A 14,216-nucleotide genomic window follows, 5' to 3' on the forward strand; every position below is an offset into this window, starting at 1 on the left:
AGCACACCCACAGTTTCATGTAATATGTTCTATTTGTTGAAAAAAATTGCTTTCCCTTGAATTTGGAAGTGGTTTAACCCAGAAGAATCTATGCTGCGTTTATTTTTCCTCCTTGTTTAGTATCCTAAATCTGCCAGGTCCTCGCTGCTTGTCTCAGTGACGAACATAAGGCGTTTCTGTCCGAATGATACCTGTCCCGGCTGCAGATCATGTGGAAGCCCACGCTGGACTGCAACGGGCAGAGCTGAGAAGCACACTGATCTCAGCTAGAGGAAAATAATTAGAAAAGGAGCTGAGATGGCTCTCAAAAGGAGAGGGTTGAAACGAATGCAGGAATATCCCTGCGGGGCCTTCGCAGTGCACCTGGTAGCCTGCTGTATAGCTAATAACTCATATTAGGAAGACTTCATTTTGGTCTGACAGTTTTTTCCCCTTGTTGACATTGAACATGTAGAAGCATGTAGCGTTTGAAACACAATATGCAAAGCACTGTATTAGTAACCAACTACATAACATTCCGGCGTTGCAGCTAGGCTGCCTACAGTGTGCTGATTTTATAAGCCTCTCATATGAGCTGGCAAAGGGAGGACGTGGAAGTGGTGAGCTGGAGTCACAAGTGAGCACGAGCGATCGCCTTTAACCATTTAACCAGTACTCAGGCTTCCAGTGGCCGCCGGAGTCTCTGTGTGTTTGCTCTTTCCAAAGGGAGGAAGATACCAACCTTCTGCAGCTTCAGCTGGTGTCGTGTCTCTGGAACCGGGACGGAGTATTTATTTTTGTATCGGCTCTCACGGTGGTGGTGTGGTACGGCTGTACCTCTCAAAGGCGGTTGGTCTTAAGAGGAGCGAGGCTTTGGGCATGTGGAGTCGCCACGAGGTACAGGGAGGTATCAGCTGGTGAGCATTTGGCTGATTGCCTCTGGGCAAGCAGAAACCGGATTTATCTTCAGCAGATAAGCAATAGCAAGAAAACACGATGGTGTGTTTTACTGCATACAGGAGTCTGTTTTTTCTGTAAACAAGTTCTTTTGCAGAAATGTCTGCTTTCAGACAACTGGCAAGGAAACTGAGAAGCCAGGTAGTGTGAAAACGTTTGGCTGGAGAACAGGGCTCTTAGTTGGCCATCTTGGCTTGAAAAGGAGATGCTGCAGATTGCTCTGCCACTTTAAAATGAATTTGAAAAAAAATACATTCAGATCAACAGCGATGCTGGGCTAGAGTACAGCCAACTTGCTACAAATATATGAAGAAGAAGCCACCAAAATAGAAAATTTCATCATTGCTCACGGGGCGGCAAGAGCTGAGCGCAGCACGTTGCTGAGAGCGATTGCAATAGTGGAACAGGAAGTCTCCTCCCCCTCCCCGGGCTCCGTGCAGAGTGCTGATCAAAAGGATGTAAAGCTTGTTTACAAGATGTATGCAAAATATATTTGGGAAGAAGCGTAAGGACTTTACAGACCAGGATGCACTAAGAATAAATGATGTCACGTTAATATAGGTTGCAGACTGAGGCTACAGAGCATGTGACCCAAAGTCTTCTTAATGTCGAGGAGCAAACCAAGAAGGTGCCTTTCTCTGTAGGATTGCATCTGGTGAGCTGCTCGAAATACACGCTGAGAAAGCTTCCTGTGTGCCTGATAATGAAAGCTAGTTGTCATGAAGTCTCAACAGTACTCCAAGAGCAGCCTTGTGCCCGCAGCTTTAGGAGCCAGTGGCGCTGCCATCCTTGGGATGGTTTCTCTTGGGCTGAGTGCTTTGAGTAGCGCTCCTGGTACACAGTGGGAAGGAAAGCGTTTGGCATTTGAAAGATGCATGGTGGTTTTGAAGCCACTTCGGAGTCTGGAGTGAAATGGCAAAGGTGCTGCTAGACTGATGATGGATCGGTGATAGACTTGCCTGTGTTTGTGCGTATAGAAACAGGTCACTTCTGCAGTGGTGATAAAGTCGCACTGTACAGCCTTCAGCCTCGTTCACCTTCCTCCGCTTCTGTGAGAGAGGCACTTTCCTACCTCACAGGGAGTCTTAAGGCTTAATCCATTGTTTGTAAAGCTCTTTAAGATCCTTGTTTGGGAGCACTGGAATCCGCAGGATTAAAAACAATTTATTTTTGTGTATCTTGTATAATGTGCATCTCAAAGACTTTCCAAAGAAGGAGGAATTGTGAGCCAGAGGGAGATGGCAGGTCTGTAAGGTAAACACAAGGGAGGAAGTGGCTTGGAAGAACAAAGGGGGTAAAAGCAAAAGGCTGGTTCCCCGTTGTGGATACTTGGCTGCAAGGAGGGTGGGTTTCCAGCCCTGGAGGAAAGGGCTGGATGTAGTAGAGCTGTCTTCCTTTTAATCCTATTTAAAGACCCATCTGGTCAGTGCTGCTGCCTTGTTGTGAAGGGCAGCGTGCACGTTTTCCCTCTACTGTGTATGTGCCCTTTGGTCATATGTATAGGGAGGTGGGAATCTCACTTGTTCTCACCTGGTCTGTTTTGTCAGCCCTAAACTATCAAATAATCTCATAAGCATTTATGTCAGTGATCTGGACAAGGATGGTTATTTAAAACCAGATCTAGAATGGTCAAGGAATGGCCCCGCTTTCCCTCTCACCATGCTGTCTGCAGGTACATGCGGTGTGTGCCCTGGTTTCTGCTTGCGTGTCCGTGCCCTGTCCTCGGCAGGTCCATGGGTGAAGGTGCATCTTCCTGGGGGAACCCCGTGGGGGGGGAGACCTCGGCCATGAGGCTCCTTGCACCTACCAGAAAAATATCGCTGGAAGCACTGCCACTGTGGACCTGCCCAGTGCTCCTCTTCTGGAGAGGCTGTGCATGTATGCAGACATTGGTGCTCTTGCTCTCAGAGAGGGCTTTGCCACCTTCCTCATCCTCACCTGCCTTGTCCCCATGTCCCTGGTGCAGTGCTGTCATCCTCCAGAGCAGCTGCCACAGCTTCTTTTCATTTCCAGAACTTCACATGCCAGGTCTAAAGCATTGGAGAAGAGGCGACCCACTGCTTTGGACACAGGCGCTGCCTTGGCTCCCGTGGGGGAGCAGAAACTGGTTATTACATTCTTTCCCCAGGTGCAGGCCTGAGTATTTTGCGTAGGTGTGTTGCCATCACGTGACTCGTTGCATTTTAAAGATGATGTTTTACCACATGAATTTGTTTAGGGTCACAGAACATGTTTCTGTTGTTCTCGATTGTAGCTGAATATAAGATGGGGCTGAACTTAGACTGCACTGGCTGGGATTTCTGGTTTGGTTTCTCACCAAAAGGTGCCCTAAATACTGGTGATGTTACAAGCAAGCGTCAAGGCAGCGGTTTCCAAATGATGTCCAAGCACCCTCGAGACTCTCAGTATTTTGTTATTTGAGCCCTGTGATTTTACAGAGAGGGGAGCTCAGCAGAAGTGGCCACCAGCTGTTACTTGAGTGCAGGGGAGACTTGTGCGGGGCTGGAGATGGCTGAGGCTGTGGTGTATGTTGGCAAGTAAGTGCAGGTGTGGCACAGGGAAATTCTTGAGGTGTGGGTGTGTTGGAGCCGGGGAGGGTGAGTGACCAGTGCCAAGGGCTGAGTGAGGCCAGTGACTGGCACTGCTCACCTGCAGGTGATGCTCGGTAGCATTGTGATGTGATACAAGGGTTGCTCTGGGTCCCAGGGCCACTGCTGTTTTTGTTGGCCTGGCACCATAAGGTTGGGTTATCCTAAACCCAGTAGTATTTCTTGTTTCCCAGTACCCCTGGGGTTGATGTGCTCCCTGTGTTATAGGAGCCCCTGAAGGTGATTTGGGTAGTAGGTGGGACCAACTCCCAGACTGGCTTTGCCATAGCATAGCTAATGAGATTAACATAGTATTCACTTAAAAAAGAATAGAAGAGGCTGGTTGGTTGAATGGGACTCAGAAGACTCGTTTCATGCATTGGGAGCTGGAAACACAAGCTATTTAGCTTAGCAAGGAGAAAGTTGAGAGCATCTGGTGGGTTGGAAGCCCATGTGTTATTGACTGCCAGAGCCTGGGCAGGGTGCTGGGGAGTTTATTCGCCTTCTAAACATCTGCTGCCCTCGGGTTTTGGGCCGACCTTGCCTGACACCCATCCTGCTTGCTTTGTTCTGGGATGTTTTTTTTAAAAATCGAGGGAAAAGTCCCTGCCTGCTGGAAGTTGAACCTAAAGAAATTAAACTGAGAAACAAAGCACCAGATTTCTTGGGAAGGTGGCTGGTGTGAGATCAGCTTAGCTGGTGGCTGTAGCAGATCTTGCGTTTCTTAAACATAAGGACATTAGGCTCCCCTTTAAATGCTGTCTTGGTTTTATAATATCTGTTGTAGTTGGTCTGTATTTGTAGACAATGCAAGGAGAATTAACTCAGGGATGTTCTGTCGCCTGTTGGGCTGTTTGCCGAGATGACTGCAGCAAGTCCTTTTGGCTTTGAAAACAGTTTTTATTAATTTGAACTATTTTCCTATTTTTGCAGTTCTTTCTTCACTTACCTCCGTTATGCCTGTGGCTCTCTTGCCTGCTCCACTAACGACTTCTTGAAAAACAGTTACTTCACGAGGGCACCAACTTAACCTATTACAGGTGCAGCTGTGCCAAATACGTGCAGTTCCCTTGTGATCTTTGCAACAGTTATCTTTGCTTTACCCCCTCCCTGTGATCTGGTAATCTGTGCTGGCTTCCCTGCTTCCTCCTGGTTCTGTGCAACCTCAGCTGAAGGTTATTTGATGGGGACTTCAAGTGCTGTTCGAGCTCTAGAAGTCACATTTCCCTCAGAATATATTTTCCCTTTTGTTCCTCTTGATCTTGCGACTATTAAGTTGTTTTAAACAAAGATATTTTTTTTTTGTCTTTTGCACCCTCTGCAACAATGCACGGTAGCTTTTGAACAGGCACCGAAATTTTCTCTAGCACAGTAGAGAAATAATTCTAAACTTGACATAGACTTTCTCTTCCCCATGACTTCATTCGCTGTACGCAGAGCTGGTGTGCATCCCCCCGTCCCCAAACCGTCGCAAAGTTTTTGTAAAGCAAACAGCATATTGTGCGCGTTACAGAAACCCAGTGCACGCAGAGCAGAGCAGAACGAGGGCAGGTTTCCTCGAATGCCCGGAGGAGTGGGAGTTGAGCGTTTCAGGGGAATTTTTAATTCCTTAGGGTTAATCTGTGGCACATGAACAGCCATGCTGGAGTTCTGTCTTTGGAGCAGAGGTTTTATGAAATTCCACTGCTGACACTGGGAGCTGCTGGCAGATATTTCAGTTTTTACTTCTGTCAGATCTAACCTCGGCCGATGCAAAGCTTGGATGCAAAGCCGCTCTGCACATATAACAGTGGGAAGATTTGCTGGGGTTGCTATAGTGAAAGGCTGGAGATGACTTCAGGAGTTTAAATTAGGCCTGTGTGCTGGTAAACAAGGGCTCCGCCTATAGTACAGGCTGCTGCGGTGTTTGGAGATGTGTCGGATGGTGTGGGAGGTGGCGTGCGCTCGCTCACGGGGTGAGCAGGGGTGCTTGCACAAGCCTGTCAGACTGAGTGTGCCAGTGGCATGCCCAGCGAGGAGCGGGCAGGTGCCAGGGGCTCGCTGGTGGGGTGGCGTGATGTGCTGTATTTCAGGGAAAAGAGAAGCTGGAGACACTGGTCGTATTCAGAAACGTGCTACTGATTTTTCGTGGTTGAGCAACAGCCGGTTAGTTATTCCTGGTGCCTGAACCTCCTCCGCTGGGGTCTGTGCCCTGCTGCTTTAGTCCTCCTGTAGTCTAAACCAACAGGCTAGAGATATTGCTCACTGCAATATCCCAGCCACACTTTTATTGTCCTCTCCTTCTCGACTTCATTACATTTTGATCTCTGTAACCTCTTTAACATGTGTAAATACTGAAATGAGATTATCTTTAAAGAGCCCTTTATTAAAAATGTACTGACCTTCCTAATCAGAAGAAATGTTCGCGTAGCTGCTTTTCTCCTTTCCTGCATTTCAACAAGCAGTGAGGGCAGAATGGTGAATCATCTCACCAGGATGACAGCTCAGGCTGAAAACTGGGCAGGTTTTTCAGACACAGCACCAATGTGATGCTCTCTGTGCAGCACATTCCCAGCACCTGCGGCACTGGCTGCTCTGTAGCACGGGAAGGTGGGGTTGCTCCCACGGGAGGGTCCCAGGGACATGTACCTCTTGCTGGGCTTGCAGTTTAAAGCAAGCCTGAACCTCATTAACCTTCAGCTTGGTGGCCCTCAGTGTGGTGAGCACGGTGCTGAGGCCCACTCTGCTCAGCTCACGATCAGACTTTTTGGGTCATCAGTCGCAGCCGCTGCGAGCCATGTCCCAGCACCTACCGAGGGGTTTGTGCATGGTGCGCTGGTCTCCAGTAGATACAAAGGTCCTGATGAATATCCTCCCTGCTTCCCCTCCCAAACCAGCCCTGGGTCTGAGCAGGTCGAGCTGACGTGGGACCTGCACCCCAGCATCGTGCCGGCAGCCCCCTGGTCGATGAGGCCAACCAGCCCTCCCTGCTGGGCTTCAGCCCTGCAACCCTCCTGCCGGGAGGGTGTTTTAAAGCAGAGGGAGGATGAGGTGTATAGCTGCGTGCTGGCTGCAGTGGGCTGTCAGTGCAAAGCCTTCATCAGGCAGAGAAGGCGTACCAGCTCTTAGGCCCTGCACAGCGGCTTTGGGTTCCTGGCAGAGGGAGAGAAAACCTGCCAGGAAAGACTGGCATGTGAGGGGCTAAATTGCAAATAGTTTGAAGCCTTTTCAGTACATGCTTTTAATGAGAGCTTTACAGATATTTGAATCCAGCATTTGTTGCGTAGAGCAGGGGCAGGAGAGCAGACAGCTTCCCCAGCGAGGCGGCCGTGGCCCTGTTGCCACCTGAAGAGCAGATGGGTGCTGTGCCCCTGCAGCTGTGGTGCTGCCCATCCTCAGGTTCTCAGCCCTTTGGGCAGCGTTGGTATTTCTCCTGCCCTGGGCAGCAGAGCCCTTCCCTTGGGCCCTGCGGGCAGCTGTGCATAGTTGTGCCTGGGATCCTGGGTTCCTTGAGGGATTGCTGGAAACTCCCCGCATCCGTGTGCTGTTCATCACTTCAGAGCTGAACGCTGGATGAGCAGGGTGGTCTTAACTGCTTTGGCACTGATAATCATCGCTGGAGCTGCTCAGCCTTTCCTGTATGGTTCTGGTGTGGAGTCTTTGGTGTGCAAGGATGATCAGAGAGGTTTTTTGGTGGTGTGTTTTTTTTTCCCCTTGTAAAATATATTCCAGCTCCAGTTTGTAATGTGGCAAGAGGGGGAGCGAGAGAAGGGAACAACAGCATTAGCGGATGTAGAAGTAGCTGGAATGAGAAGCTTTTGTGCCATTAATAACAGTCCTGGCTGGCAGCCAAGGCTGGGAGTGTGGGATTAGCCTGAACAATCAAGACTGCAGGATCAAAACAAGGAGGCAGGAACAGCGAGGTCACACTGCTGCCATCTGCGCTGCCGCAGTGGTGGGAGGGAGCGGAAGAGGGGGATGCGCTGGAGGAGCGATGCCGGTAGCGCAGGCGGTGGGGCACCCGCCGCCTCCCCCAAACCAGCCACCGCCACCGCCCCGGCTCAGGGCTTCGGGCTTCACCTCCCGGGGCTCTGCAGGCACCTTCCCGGCGGCGCTGCCAGCCCGTGGAGGGGGCGGCAGCCGCAGCCTGTCATTTTTAGGAAACGGCTTCTGAAAAACAGAAGCGCCTCGTTAGGGCTTGGTTCGTGCACTTCTGTGCTCTGGACTGAAGAGCCGAACGGCCTTTCTGGCCGTGGCTTTGGGACGAGCGTTTTCGTGTGACAGTGCCGATAGGCCGCCCCGGCGCTGGCGTCGCTGCCGTGCAGCTTGTGCATCCATCTGGTGACCGGGGGTGGGGAGAGGTCACCGGACGGATTCAGCTGCAGCTTTGCTGTGTGCAAAGGCTGCCTTGCTCTCTCCCACGGCGTGTGGGGCGTATGGGCCTTGCCGGGGCTCTATGTGCTAGTTTACATCACCCCTTTAAAAAGAGTGACTTGAGTTTTCTGCCGAAAGATGATTTTCAAAGCAGATGGAGGCAAATTTGTTCTGTTTCACTCTGGTCTCCATCAGCTTTTGCTGAAGCACCTTCCAAGAGTATCAGAAAGCAAAATGATTCACATCGTTTACATTGCTTCTCCTATCTTTTTCCCTCTGACCTAGTAAATCTTACTGTCCTGCAAATGTAAATACAAAAGCTGAAATGCAATGGAAGCAAAGCAGTGTCCCACAAACAGCCTCCCAGCTCTTGCTAAAAATATCTCTGTGCGGTGCAGTAACTCCCAGGCATTCTTTTGTCTGACTGCTTTTGAGTTCCCTAATTGAAGTTGGTTGGAGGGCAGTGCACCAGTTTCCTGAATAGCTCAGATGTTGATTGTGGGTTAAAAAACAAGAGCAAAATTGTTTTCTCTTTGTGCAGCCGCACTTTTATTTACCTCCTCCCCCGCCCCTTCTAAATCTCTGTATTTTTACTTGCAATTTGATTTTGTAAGACAACTGCATTCAGTACATCAGTACATCTGTGGAGAAGGGGCCCAGGAGGCAGCGAGCAGGAAGACACAGTTTTCGGTACGTGATGCCACGTGCGTGTTGGAGCTGGGGTGCCGCTCCATTGGAAACGTCCAGGCTGGCGCAGAGATGCAGTGTAAATGGAGCTTAACGTAGTAGGAAGTGTTAATAATGGTTCCTAATTGCCTACTAATAACTAAATCTGTGGGATTTGGCAGCAATTGGGATATAGTTTTCTCCTGCAATCTGTCTGTTCCCTCCAGAAAGAACAAAGTTGCTTCATTGACATACAGCAACGAATCTTTAAGTCGCTGAAGGTACTGGGGGAAAGTTTTCCAGATTCCATGTGGCCTCCACCCCTCCACAGAGCCTGCAAGGGTGCTTCCCCAGGCGAAAGCTGCCCTGTCTTGGTCCAACTCTCCAAGATGTATCAGAGGAAGAAGAATAAAATCAGGCTGGTTTCTGCCTTTCTGTTCGCTTGGGGGTTTTGTATTTTTCATTTGAACTTGGAAACAGAGAAACCCAGGCTCGTTTCAAGCGCTTCCAAAAGGCTACTAGAAGCACCCTGTGTGCAGACAAAGCACCCAGATGACTGAGGGTGGGTCTCTGGGCTCTCATGGGGACAGAGAGGAAAAGTTCGTGACCAGTAATTTGTGATAAGTCATGGCCGGTCCAAGAAGCTCCCCAGAATATATCTGTTGGGTAAATGTGATAAACAGCAAGTGCTCGGTGCTCCTCTGTGGCCGGTAAACAAACACAAATGTTGCTTTCACTACAGCCTCAGTAAATTAAAGGTTTGAAATTGTGATGGAGATTGGAGAGAAGCTGATTTCAGATGCTGCTTCAGGAGCCGGGATTTATTCAGGCTCTCTGTGGTGGGAGACATTTCATAGCTGCTCAGCAGCAGCAGGAAAACAAGCACAAATTTTTCTGTCTTCAGGGATAACTGCAGTGAAGCATGCAGGGGGGAGGGCTGTGCCTCGCGCTGGTACCGAAATACCTCCCCATCCCCCATGCGTGTCAACAGGCCCTGAAACTTCCCCAGCACGTGGGGCTGGGTGCTGGGTGCTGCACCTGCCCGCAGGCATGGGGACCAGTGCCTGCAGCCCCTGGCGTGGGGGAGGCAGTCTCCTCCGGCACTTTTTTGGAAATGGAACATACTCATAGTTCGACACACATGAAAATAAGATGCCAAACGGGTGCGAGCTGGTGGCCTGTGAGCTGGGTTTGCTGCCTCGCGCTCTGCCGTAGAGCAACACCAGGAAAATGTGTTTGGAGGAGCCTGCAAGCATGTGCGGCAGCAGGGAGAGTGGCATCCTGCCTCCAGGCACCCCACTTTTGTGTGCAGTGATTGGGGGGCCCAGGTGCCGGCTCCCACCTTGCTTTCCTTGCCCCCCTTTCCCACAGGCAGGTGGATTTTATAGGGGAAAAACACCCTTATTGCCCAAAGCCTCCCTTCCTCTCCAGAAACCTGGCACAGTGGGTGCCAGCGCCGTCTGCTCTTGGGAGAGGTGGTGGCATGGCCGGTGGTACTGCGGAGGAGCCCTGCCAGAGGCAGTGCAAGGGAGCCAGGCTGCTGACGCTGGGGCAGGAGGGTTGCATGCTTTCCTCTTAGCTCCTAGGTTAACGTTTAACCTGTTTGTGTTTCAGTACTGGGTTGTTCAACGTTACAGGGCACTTTGTATGACTGTAGATGAGCAGCCCCATCCAAGGGGTACGGATGTGGAGGAACGTGAAGAATTTCATAGGGAGGAAGATTTTTCCCTTTCCTTGTGGAGGGAAACCAAGTCTGGGTGGGTGACATTATAATGTTTTATATACACAGGCAGCTCCCTGCTTTGGGAGCATACAGTTTCCACCTGGGCAAAACATTTTGCTCTGACTGTAAACCTTAGAGGGGAGAGTGCTCAAATGGAAAAGTTGACGCAGCCTTATCTGCGGCACGGCCTCAGTATGATAGAGGAACCCGAGCCCTGGCTTATGTCAGGCTTGAAGCTTTCCGCTTTCCATCCAGCAAACTGCATACCGTTGCCTTGGAGCCGTTCCTTCGCTGGGGGCACATCCTTCAAGGAGCGCAGTTTGGTCAAGAGTACAGGTCTGGGTTCACTTTAAGTATATATCAAGTGCTGCCTCCTTGCAGCAGCCCAGTGTCTCTTGAATGGTCCTCCTTGGAGTGCCACGGCATCAGGCTCCCAGTGAACGGCAGCATCCCTTTCCCAGAAACTTTAGCCCTTGCCTTCAGTGTGCAATTATTCTTGTAGGAGACATTCAGGTCATCCGTCCCCCTCGTGTAGTAAGTGACACTTCTACGAATGACTGATGCTTAGCATAGTCAAGGGTCACCTTACCCAGCTCTCAGTGCCTAAGGCTTTCATTGCGGTGTGCATGAACAGTCTTTCAAACTTCCTGCCGGCTCTGCTGCCGGCAGTTCATTAACAGGAAAAAAAGAGGCTGGAACTAAATTTTCCAGCAGTGCCCAGACCCCATCGCATCTCTGCCTGATGAGGTGGGAGCCACTGCCAGAGCTCACCGCTCCCCTTGCACCATAACCCCGATAACTGACCCGAAACGGCGGCTGCGGGGTTAGGCTGACATCTGGCACGCTACCGGCACCGCTGCCAGGAGGGGAGGGAGGTGGAAACGTTGGCTGCAAGGGAAGGAGCTGGAGGAAGGACTGGAAGGGAGGGGGAGGGACAGAGCCAGGAGCTTCTGGAGCTGTGGGGTGAGACATTAAACCAGAGAAGGGGCAGAATATAATGCTCAGTGATTTTTGTGCAAGCAGACGGCTGCTTCCACAGGACGTCTCAGGGCTAAAGGCAGTGCTTGTTTTCTAGCAAGACACTACAAATAATAAAAATAACAGTTGCAGTTAATTGCCATGTATCCATCATGCCTTGGTTTTCATTTGTCTTAAGGCAGGATGCATTTGCAGATGAATTTAGAAAATAGCTGAGGATCAAATGTTGGTGGTTTTTTTTCTTTGGCACTGATTATTTTGCTGGCTGTTCGTGTTCGGTGATGCAGATCTGCATGTGCATTCAAAGCCTGTAGCTAATGTTACAATTTTCTTCCTGCTATGAGCTTCTGTTTTCTATGCTCACACCTTTCTGGAAGCCTCCTTTCAGGCTACAGTATTCCCTGCTTGGTTTTGTATTAAAGGAATCTTTTTCTCTAAGGGTTGAGAAAAATAATTTCCTTTTAGCTTTTGGTACATAAAGGAATAATACTCTTTTCACCTGCTAAAAAAACAGACCAACATTTCAGAAGGCTGAGCCTGCTACAGTGCGTTTTGTTGAGGAAAAAGCATTTCCCTAAGTGGAGCAGCTTTTCCTGCTGAAGCAGATGTTGACGATGTGTTGTCCTGGTCAACACCCCGTTCCCCAGCTCTCGGGGTGTTGTGTGTGTGTGTGTGTGTGTGTGTGTGTGTGTGTGTGTGTGTGAGGACTCCCCTGCTGCCCGCTCCCATCCCATGCCACCCAGCATGTGGGTTTTGGGAGCGGGTGCGTTCCCGGTGTTGTGGGGCAGAGTCGGGGGCTGTCCTGCTCCGGAGGCGACTGGGCTCGGTGCTCCTGGCTGACCCAGCTCGCCGCGAGCCCTGCCGGGCGAAGTGAGATGGGAGGAAGGCTACAGTGCCCGGTTGTTTACGAGATCGCCCGTTTCTGTGCCAAGATTGCCACAAACAGGCTTCCTTTTCTTGGGTGCTCCGAGCACGTCGCGTCTGCAAATGGGGGCTGGTGCTTGTGCACCCTCATAAAGATCTTAATTTGTTCAGATGGGAATTTACTATTTTAAAATGGCTTTGATTATCATACGGAAGAATTGTTTACTGGCTGTACATATGCTATGCTGTCTCTGTCCCGTGCTTTGCTAAGAATAGAAACCAAAGCATTACTCTGCGCATCTTACAGCTGTGGCTGTTGAAAAACTGACTTGCCCAAATGTTTTGTATGTTTGTGGCTGAGTAGGCAATGAAGCTGAAGTTCAAAACTGCCACTTCTCTGCTCAAACCACTAATCAGCATTGCTTCTGAAAGGACTATAGATAGTGTGTGCAAGCTGATACTACAAAAATAAACTTTTCATAACCTCCCTTTGGTTTCTGTAAATCCCCAGACTTGCAGGCCTGCACCATTATCTATAGGCACTCACAAAGCCATCCTCACCACGATGTTCTCACCACTCTATTTAATTGCAGAGGAGCCTTTTGGAGTAGCCTTTAAAAATCCCTATCACTGTTGCACTATCTTCATTAAATGAATGGGGCTGTTGTACATCTGACAGCTGCCATTTTAATGCTGTGGTATTGTATTTCCTTGCAGGAGGCTCAACCTCACGAGGCAGATTAGGACTGAGAAAATCCAGGTTCCATTAGAAACCATTGGAAATGAGTTCCCAAGTTGTTCTAAGGTAAATCAATAATGAATATAATCTCCCTGGCTGGACACAGTGACCGAGCCAACAGTTCATTTAACCACTTTTGGTTTTTTTAAAGCACTTCCAAAATCATTCCTGTTGAGATTTACTTCTCACTCTGAATTGCTGTTATGAAATTCTCAGGCAGCGTTTGTTTTTGAGTGCTGCCAAAACGTTGGTAATTTCCTCATCCCCATGCTTCAGAGGAATTGTAGTCACTGCTGTGATGCCCAGCCTTGCTTCAGTACCGAGGTAGCCACTAAATTGCTGTGAGTTTGGGAGTGGAGGATGTTGCTCAGCTTGCACGCACCTCCACTCCTAGATGCGCTGCTCAGACCCTGCATCTTGGTTCTGCCTCCCCACACAGTGCCGTGTGAGCCCTACGTTTGGTGTGTCCCCAGCCCCCTTGCCTTCTTCCAGTCAGTGTGAGTAGCTGGGAGCGTGCTCCATGCTAGAGGCACAAACATAATCCTTCATTCGTCACCATTCCTGAGGGCTCTGTCGCGCTGCCTCTGCTGTCTTGAGACTGACCCTGGAAAGGAACAGGAGTTTGGTTACAGAATAATCAAATTGAGAAAGAAGAATCCGTTTCAGTATTGCAATAACAGTTTTTTCTAATTCTTAATGTATTTGAAATTAGCTTTAATAAGCAAATTGTCCTTTCTCAGAGCAAATATTCCAAACTCATGTATCTTTCAAGCTAAATATGATAAAGGACCAGTGATTTTTCCTCTTCTGTTTGAAGTAATGCTTGAGTGAAGTGAGGAAGATGATTAACTTGTAAATGAGTGCAAGAATGCAGCCAGCTCCAGTGGCTTTCCATGCTGGCACTGCTGGGTTGCTTGGCACTGTGAGCCTCGTTGGGATCAGGCATGAGCAGGCTATCGTGTCTGTTGGATTATCCAGCACACGGGGGATGGCGTTCATGTGAGCCCTGCTTGGGGCTGGTGACAGGCGGGTGAGCAACACCCGGTACTACACAGAGCTTGGAAGGGCAGAGTTGCAAATTACACTGCTTTTTTATTTTTTTTGGTACCAATTTGAGGTGATGCAATGAGTTTTTGTACTAGATAACTGTTTTGTGTGACATGATAGTCATCTTTTTGATTCTCTAGTAGCTGCCTTGTGATGAAATTTATAATCTTTTGGAAACTCAGCCTTATTTAGCAGTACTTGAACTGTCAGATAGTAAAATAATGTTTCTTGAACCACTTGAATGGGATAAGACTTGGCTTGATGTATGGCTGTGGTCTTAGAAAACCGGTAACTCCTCCTCCTCCCCCTGCATTGATATTAC

At 49.4% G+C, this 14,216-nt stretch overlaps 1 protein-coding gene across 8 annotated transcripts in view; it reads left to right on the forward strand.

The window, feature by feature from the left end:
* ANKRD11 (ankyrin repeat domain containing 11) overlaps window positions 1–14,216 on the forward strand; it is a 159,731-nt gene that overhangs the window by 72,662 nt on the left and 72,853 nt on the right. For 3 of the 8 annotated variants that reach the window (XM_080364843.1, XM_080364845.1, XM_080364844.1), the window contains one exon: window positions 12,826–12,913. The exons of the other annotated variants lie outside the window; for them this stretch is intronic. The gene's annotated coding sequence lies outside the window, so the exon portion shown is untranslated. The remainder of the gene's footprint in view (window positions 1–12,825; window positions 12,914–14,216) is intronic. 8 annotated transcript variants of the gene reach the window in all.

This window comes from Falco punctatus (assembly GCF_963210335.1).
Source record: "Falco punctatus genome assembly, chromosome: 14".
Lineage (NCBI taxonomy): Eukaryota > Metazoa > Chordata > Aves > Falconiformes > Falconidae > Falco > Falco punctatus.